The 8,116-nt window shown below is 49.9% G+C and overlaps 1 protein-coding gene across 3 annotated transcripts in view; it reads right to left on the bottom strand.

The window, feature by feature from the left end:
- The window catches only part of SIL1 (SIL1 nucleotide exchange factor), a 335,801-nt gene that overhangs the window by 263,221 nt on the left and 64,464 nt on the right, over positions 1 to 8,116 (bottom strand). The window lies entirely within an intron of this gene.

Raw genomic sequence — 8,116 nt, 5'->3', positions numbered from 1 at the left:
ATTTGCACCATGGGCTCTAAATCTGATACCTGGAAATCCAGTGACAAAGCCCAAACCCCTGCACAAGCCCCATACCCCCACAAACCCTACACCCACCCACAAACCCCCCAACCCCCCACACAAATGTCATATCCTGCATGCCCAGTTCCATACTCCCCAAACTTCACCCCCACCATCCCTAAATTTGCCCACAAACTCCCCCTAGACCCGTCCCTCCCAACCCCACATCCCCTCCACAAATCTCACACCCTGCGTGCCCACATGGGATGGGATGGGATGGGATGGGACCTGCTGGCAGGAGCTGCAGCTACAGGGGCAACTGCTACACTGCTACACTGCACCCTGCCCCGTGCCCACACCAGTGCTGGGACATGCAGGCCCAGCCTGTGGGGGGGCTCCTGGTCCCAGAAACCACTTGTGGGGTGTGAAGAGCTGGGGGGGAGGGGGGTGGAGGTGGCAGCAGGGGTGTTTGAGAGGTTTGAGAGAAAGATGGGGGTTGGGGATGGGGAGTGCTGTGGGTAGGAGAGGCCTCCAGAGCCAGACTTAGAGTGCCTCGTCCCCCTACAGCAGCCTGTACAGGGGGAAGCTGGCCTGAGAGAAAAGGGCCCAGCTCAGTCCCTGATACCCAGTCAAGGGCTTCCCAGGAACAACATGGGTCAGGGAGCAAAACAGCAAGGGCTGGTACTACTCAGAGCCACAAAGCAGCAGGTGGGACAGCTACAGCTGGACTCATGTCCTGGTACTGAGACAGAGCTGTGGCTGGGAGGAAGCTAGTGGGGGCAGGCAGGGGCTGCAGGCCAGAAGTGAGCAGACTGGGGGGGGGAGGAAGGAGGCTATGGGTTGAGAGTGAGGGGCAAGGGAAGGGCACTGAAATATCAGTGATGCTCAGCGCCATACATCCTGGTGAGCAAAGTAGGCAGGGGCAGCTCTGATTTTTCTATGACAGAAAAACCAAAAGTAAAAACCAAAGTGTATAGATATTTAGAATCTATTTTATTATGATGATAGAGGCACTGGTAGGCTTCCAAATTGCTTTAAGCTTATAAATATATCATTATCAATAAAACATTGTCTCTCTATATATATAGTGGCATTTCATTTTAATAGTGAAAGAACATAGATTTTGGGTATTTTAATGAGAGAATTTGGGATTCTTATCAAAGATTTTGCAAATTTTAAACAGGGAACACCAGGATCTCTGCTGGTGAGACAAGTGACAAGACCTGGGCAGAGGAGTCTGTCCAGCACCAGCACTGGGGACCCAGCTGGAGGGCAGACAAGGTGGCTGACCTCTTGGCTATTTGGGGCCAAGAGGACATGCTTTGACAGTGCAAAATGGGCCACCTCAAGGAGCACATCCGGGTGATAGCTGCCCAGATGGCAGAGCAGGGGCACCAGAAGACATGACAGCAGTGGTGCACGATGGCCAACTGTGCAGCCACAGGCCACTGGCTGCTGGCCCAGAGGTGCAGTGCTCTTCTGCAGTGCCCATACCATGTCCTAAGTGGCCTTGCAGTCCCCATCCAGGTCTGGCAGGTGTGCAGCCATGGGGCTGCAAGTCCAAGGGGCAGCGCTATCGCAGGTGCGCAGCAAGTCACAGCCAGGCACCAGCCCCCCACTGCCAGACTTCTGCAGTGGATAGAGGGTGCAGGGGCCACTCCAGGTTGGGGCTGCTTCAGCAATCCAGCTGTCACAAGGGGTAGTGTCCCCAGATACCAACTGGATGGGCCTCAAAACCTGTGAGGACAAGTAGCCCTGAGCTGCTTGCAAATGTGCTGGCTCCAGCCTCTAACTCCCCCTGGCTGAAGATCCAGGAGGAGCTGGGTAGGGTCATTTTGGCCCAAGTGGCACAACTTACTCCACACCAAAGTGCATGTTCAGGCACATGTGCTGAGGCAAAAATCTCTGGCACAAATTTGTGTCACTTCTATTTGAGCTGCTGCAAGCGCACGCGCCTGCATGTGTGGACATGCCGATGAAGGTCTCCCTCAGAGCCTGCTATGTTGGAAGGACTGTTCCCAGGAACCATAAACCCATCGAAAAAAGCTGGAATCTCCTACCATCTGGAATTACTCAGCACAGGGAAGCCTGTTTTAACAGCTACACAGGATGAACCCTTACCTCCATCATAAGCAAAAGCCGTTACAAAAACTCCTCAAGAAATACCATCCAATTCTCTTTCATTTCCCCTTCTACTAAAGAACCACTGCTAGCAGGCAAGCCAGTGGTGCAGGTCTCTTGAATGATCGTTATGAGCTTTCTCCACTTGTTGGGCTCTCTGTACTCTCCTTGGTGCCATTCCAGTAGAGAGACAGGCTCACCTAACTAAAGATCTGCAGGAGGCCCCTCTAGGTCAGATGCAGCTTTGCAGAATAACAGAAGCTTTTCTTGTTGTGGCTTACTGCTCTCAGAGTCTTATGGATGCAGCACTCCAGTCTCTAGGGTCATCAGTCCAGCACCCTTCCAAAAAACTGTCTCAGTCAACGACACTTTATCAAGAGCAAAACCTTGCCAGCAGTGGGGCCCAAAGGTGAATCAGCACATCGCTCCACCTGGACAGTTCTTCTCTGTAGTTCATGGGTCTGATTCACCATTCTGGAACTGCAGGGTCAGCCCCATGAGTTACAAGATATTTTCCTCACAACTTGCAGCATACTTATTACAACAGCCCTTGTATGCATCATAGTAACATATACTCCAAGTGAGTCTGCTGGCAGCATACCCATAATGCCTCCCACCTGCTTTTCTGCTCATACTCAAGATAATGCCAACTCATATAGAAAAATCTCTACATTTGAAATCTCCTTAGTATTTCAGTGTGAACACCATGAAAGGAATAGCTGTTAATTTCCACTAAGTGCACAGGTCCCCCACATCCATACTTTAATCATCACAGTGGCAAGCTGAGAGTTATAAACAGCTTGCTCGTTTGTGAGACTCACCTCTCTTGCTGTCTCCCTTTTGTGGACTTAGAGGTCTTTGTGCAATGAAACTGGCCCAACTCTAGGCCAAAGAGACATCCCGAAAACATAGCAAATGCTCACAATTTTACATGAAATGTTAATTGCAGTTAATGAAATAATTCCCATCATGGGGTAACAAGGGGAGTAGAAACCTGTCAATTATGGCTGAGCCAGATGCCAAGAAAGGGGCCAGGTAGAAACAGCTATTCCCAACAAAAAAGGACTTTAAATCATCCTCCACCTCTTATCACTCAAAACTGGACGCTTTTAGGTTACCCAGCAGAGTCTTTACTACCTGCTTTCTATTACAAAACAAGCAAGTAACCAAGTTGGTTATTACCTGGAGATATTTATTGCCAGCGTAGAGTACCTACCTTCTGTTTCTGTTCACTGGGCAATTTTTTACAGTGTCAAATATTAATGATAAATGGTTACCAGATACTAGGCAGTGTTTTCTCAGTACCTTGTAACAAAGCACTGCCCGAGCAACGTGTTGTCTGAAGCTATATTATACCAACAGGCTTTCAATGTGGCCCACAGCAAATAATATAAATCACCCCTTTCCAGAAGCCAGTGTGTAGTCCCTGTAACAAAAGCTCAGAAGACCTGCTAGGCCAAAACTGTCTCAGCTGCAACATCCTATCTCAAACAGGCCAGTGTCCAATGCTTCAGAGGGATGTGCAAGTCCATCATGCTCTGACTGCTTGTTCATCATTATACCCAAAAGGGGAGGGAAGGCTTTCTTTCCGACTGCAGCTGGTGAACATTTTATGCCACAAAGCATGAAGTTTATGATAATTTATATAGTGCTGCAAAGGTGGTAAAATGCTAGTCAAGTAGTCTATCCAAACAGCTTAGAATTTAAAGGCACAAGGAGATACACTGCAGTAAAGTACACAGAAGACACACTGTCCTGCATGGGGTTTTGATCAGGAGAGTATAGTCTGCAGCTAGAGCTATGTCTGCTCAATCTGGGCCAGGTCTCAGGCTGCCAGCCTGCTCAGACTGAGCAATGCAGTATGTGCTAGAGAGCCAGGGAGCTGTGCCGGAGCTGTGTGCTGGGATCCTTCCTAACAGGCCTGTGCGAATAGGCAAGTATTCAGCTGAGATTTGGCCAATTCGAAGGACAGTGATTTGATTTGGCCAAATCAGAATTGGAGATTTGGTGCTGATTTGGCAATTCAGATCAGCCGGGGAGAGGCAGGCACAGCCAAGCAACTGCAGGTTCTCCCTCCAGCTGTGCCTATCTCTCCCAGGGCTGGGGGAGCCATGGGAGCTGCCCCGCCCTGCCCCAGCCTCCCAGCACTTAAAAATAATAAAAAAAAAGCCCTGCACTCATCAGCTGTAGCAGCAGTGATCAGGGACTCTGGGGGCTCATGGCAGAGCCTCCCCGCCCAGTGCAGGGCAGTGGGGGGCAGTGGGGATAGCCCCCCCACACTGGGCAACTACATGGCAGCTGTTGCATTGTGGAGATGCAGCATGGGTTTTTTTTAAGTGCCAGGAGGCTGGGCCAGGTGGGGGATGGGGCAGAGGCAGGCACAGCTGGAGGAGCTGCAGGAGAACATGCAGCCACCCGACTGTGCCTGCTCTCCCCGGCTGATCCGAATCTCTGAATCAATTTGGAGGCTTTGGATTCGATTTAGACCTTTTAACGAGTCTCTCGATTTGATTTGCATTCAGAGATTCGGCAGCCGAATTGGGCCAAATGTCCTCCGAATAGAATTGGCAACTGAAGCTTTGCACAGACCTACTTGCTAAGGAATTCCTTTTGGGTTTGTTATACCCAAGCCCTGCCTCTTTGTTAGTATAAAGGCAAGAAGGACCCTTTGTCTCCAGCGGAGAGGTAGGAGCAGCTCCCAGAAAACAGCATTAGGAACATCCAACCCAGGAGCTGCCAGAGCCACAGAAAACACAGCTTCAGTAAGATGCATATAAAGAGATCTTGGATGAGAAGCAGCTGAGAGGGAATAAGGAATGGATTTAAATCTGCTCACTGCAGCGCACCAAGTTAAATTAACAACAAAAAACAACCCAGGCCTCCTATGCTAAGGAGAGCATCCACAGGTCTCAGCTCACCCACAAGGTTCCACCTTGCACAGCCCCTGCTCTGGGACAGTACCATGTTATAGAGCAGTGCTTCTCAAAGTGGTGGTCTGAGCCACCGGTTGCTGGTCCGCAGTGAGTTGCCAGGAAAGAAAGATATTTTCAGAAGCATAACACTGATATGTCATAGCGCTACAGTTCGTACGTTCCAACACTCCAGGTGACATCACGTCGTGCGAGGTGAGGAAAGAGAAAGAAACAGCCGGTCGCACATTTGTGTAGCGCTGTTACATGCAGTTGCTGCCACCGGCTGAACCGGGCACCGGTCCCTGACCCACTGGAAAAAAAATTGCTGGTCCAGCACATCAGACAGTTTGAGAAGCACTGTTATAGAGGACAAGGGCCCATGGGCTGTAGTTCCAGTTCTATAGTCCCAGTTGTGTCCTCACATGGGTGTTGTTTTCCCTCAGTGTTTGGTATGTGAATGGCAGGGGGATGTTAAACCTGTGTGCTTACCTTTAGCATTCCCTTTAAGGCTACATGTGAGTGCTATGCACCAATAGGCAGATGAGCATAGTTCAATTGTGCAGGAAATAGGCACTCTCCCATCTTTCCTGAGAGCATTAAACAGCCTCTTTAAACCATGCCTCTTTGGAAGAGCCAGTGTGGCTAGATGCTGCTCTGTGGTACAGGGAATGGCCTGACAGGGTTAATTTTCATTTCATACTATAAATTCTACTAGTCAGGGCCTGACATTAAATGGAGATGGAGTTAGACAGTATTTAATTAGAGATTTGTTTCCAAAAGCAAATAATATTGATAACCTCTTCTTTGTTCCCAAATAAAATCATCTTTTAATTAATCAGATGAATTCTCTTAATGAATCCTGCTGGATCCATCTGCCATTATTACTGGCCTGCTGCAGGACTGTTGCTGCCTGAATGAGAGCAGCAGCACCCTCTAGCTCTGCAGATCCAAGCTGTAACATGCCGTGGTGCATGGAATAGCTCTGCTGTACGGCTGCTGCATTTCTCCGGGAGTGCTCCAGTGGGACAGCATGCCCTTGGGACTCAGTGCTGCACAGGGATTTCAGCTCTCTGTCACAGGATGCATGTATGTGTGTATAGCTTACAGGGAAGCTTCCATTTCCTCAGACCGGAGCCAGGGATTGACGAAGTGAGAGGAAGGGAAGAGTGTAGCAAAAGCCCTCATACCCCGCTCTAGTGGAAGAAACAGCCCACAAGAAATATGCACTTGCCTGTAGCCTTGTCAACTTGTGTTGGGAGCCTGGCAGTTTTTACAAGCTAAGGGTGGACAAGTGTGAAGCGAGATGGGAGCCCTGTAAAGAACATCTGCAGGGACAGGAGGAGGGAGCACTGGGAATAGATCACAGAGCTGCCTGCTCTGATTCAGTACTCAGACACTGACCTGGCACCATGCTAGAGAGCACTTTGTTTCTGCAGCTGCTTGTTTTAAGCCTGGGAAACACAGGAGAGGAATAGCAGGTCTGCTATAATTAAGGTTAAGACGCCTTTTCTGCTTAAAGGTTGGCTCCTCTCAGTGCTCTGAAATCCACACTCATTCACATTTCCTAGAAATGTGGACTACCTTCCAGGGGCAGTGTAGGGCTGTTCCAAATGTAGCACTGTTTGAGTAAAGGGGTTCCAAGATACAGCCCCCCTACTAGAAAAGAGGCTTGCTTTTCCTAAGGTTGACAGATTTTACTGCCTTTCTGGCTCAGGTATCTGATCACACTGATCCAGTCTCAGTCACCCAACATTTACCCTAGCTAGCGCTTGGCACCCACTACCCCTCTGGGGAGGTGACATTATAAAACAGCAATCAAAAATAGCTGGGCTCCTCGCTCTCAAAGAAGCCCAACTCTCATGCCAACAGGTTCCACTGTGTAATCACACAGAGGAGACAAAAGGCTCTTTAGCCTGCCAGAGTTGGCTCAGGGGGATGTACAATAGCCATTGAATCAGACCTATGTTCTAGCTTGCCTGAGTTTGAATCTAGTCCTTGGCAGGCACTTAAGGAGAGAGGAAGGAATGTTCCTATATAAAATGCCTCTGTCAAGTAGCTATTACTTTTATTGTGGGGAAATGTAATCCAAGTAGAGCTGCAGCTCCAGAAGGCACACAAATGATTCCCAAATGGAAAACAAAAGATGCCTGGTGATGATTTCTGCGAGAGGTGGGGTGAAGAAGGAAAAAGGCTCTGGGGTCTTGAAAACTAATGAGTATGGTTGACAGGGAAGGAGATAGTAACTCAGTGGGACAGAAATAGATAAGAGAGGAATGGGAACCAGGAAAGGGGATGGGATCAGAGAGGGGGGTGTGCATCAGCCCCCCCATGTTCCTCTCTCACATGTGCTGGCATCTTGGGGCTCTGTCCCTATGGAGGTGTCTGAGTCCTGATCCTTGCCTTCCCCCTCCTTTGAGCCAGGTTGTAAAGAGTCCTAGTTTCTCTGGCTGGGTTAGACCCCTTCATCCTGCCCCCCCTCATGTGGGAACATCTCCTGTGAGAACATGTTCTCATTCTGCCAAGATTGTTACCTTGAGATTAGAAAGCCACTTTACTAGGCCTGTGCACAGCAGCAAGTATTCGATTCGGATTCGGCCGATTCGAGGGACAGCGATTCAATTCAATGATTTGAATCACTATCCTGCTTTGACTTGGCCTATTCGGATTCGGAGATTCAGCCGCCGAATCAGCTACCAAAGCTTCAGACAGTCCTAACAGATAGGGAAATGTTCCCAAGCGGTGAGGGAGGGAGGGAGGGAGGCTGGGACTAGGGAAGGGATGCGGGGAGGGGTGCTGTTCCCAGGACTGCACCATGCTCTGCCTGTCCCCCTGTGCCTGGGCTCTGCCTGTCCCCACTCACCTCAGCTTCTGGTCTACACTATGCCGTGGTGCAGGCAGCTGGTTTCGGCTGCTTCTCAGGCCGCAGCAGCAGGGGCTGGGGGAGTGTTAGCAAGTGGATCCCTGGATGGTGCAGGATGTGGCGCAGCTTGTCTGCATTCACCCTAGCCCCCTCTGCAGCGGCCCTGGGAGCAACTGGCACCAGCTGCAACAAGAACTGTCATTGGATGCGGAAGGTGGGGCGC

The sequence above is a fragment of the Alligator sinensis genome, unplaced genomic scaffold (assembly GCF_000455745.1).
Source record: "Alligator sinensis unplaced genomic scaffold, ASM45574v1 scaffold156_1, whole genome shotgun sequence".
Taxonomy (NCBI): domain Eukaryota; kingdom Metazoa; phylum Chordata; order Crocodylia; family Alligatoridae; genus Alligator; species Alligator sinensis.
The sequence above is the reverse complement of the archived record's forward strand: the minus strand, read 5'-3'. Positions and strand labels throughout refer to the sequence as shown.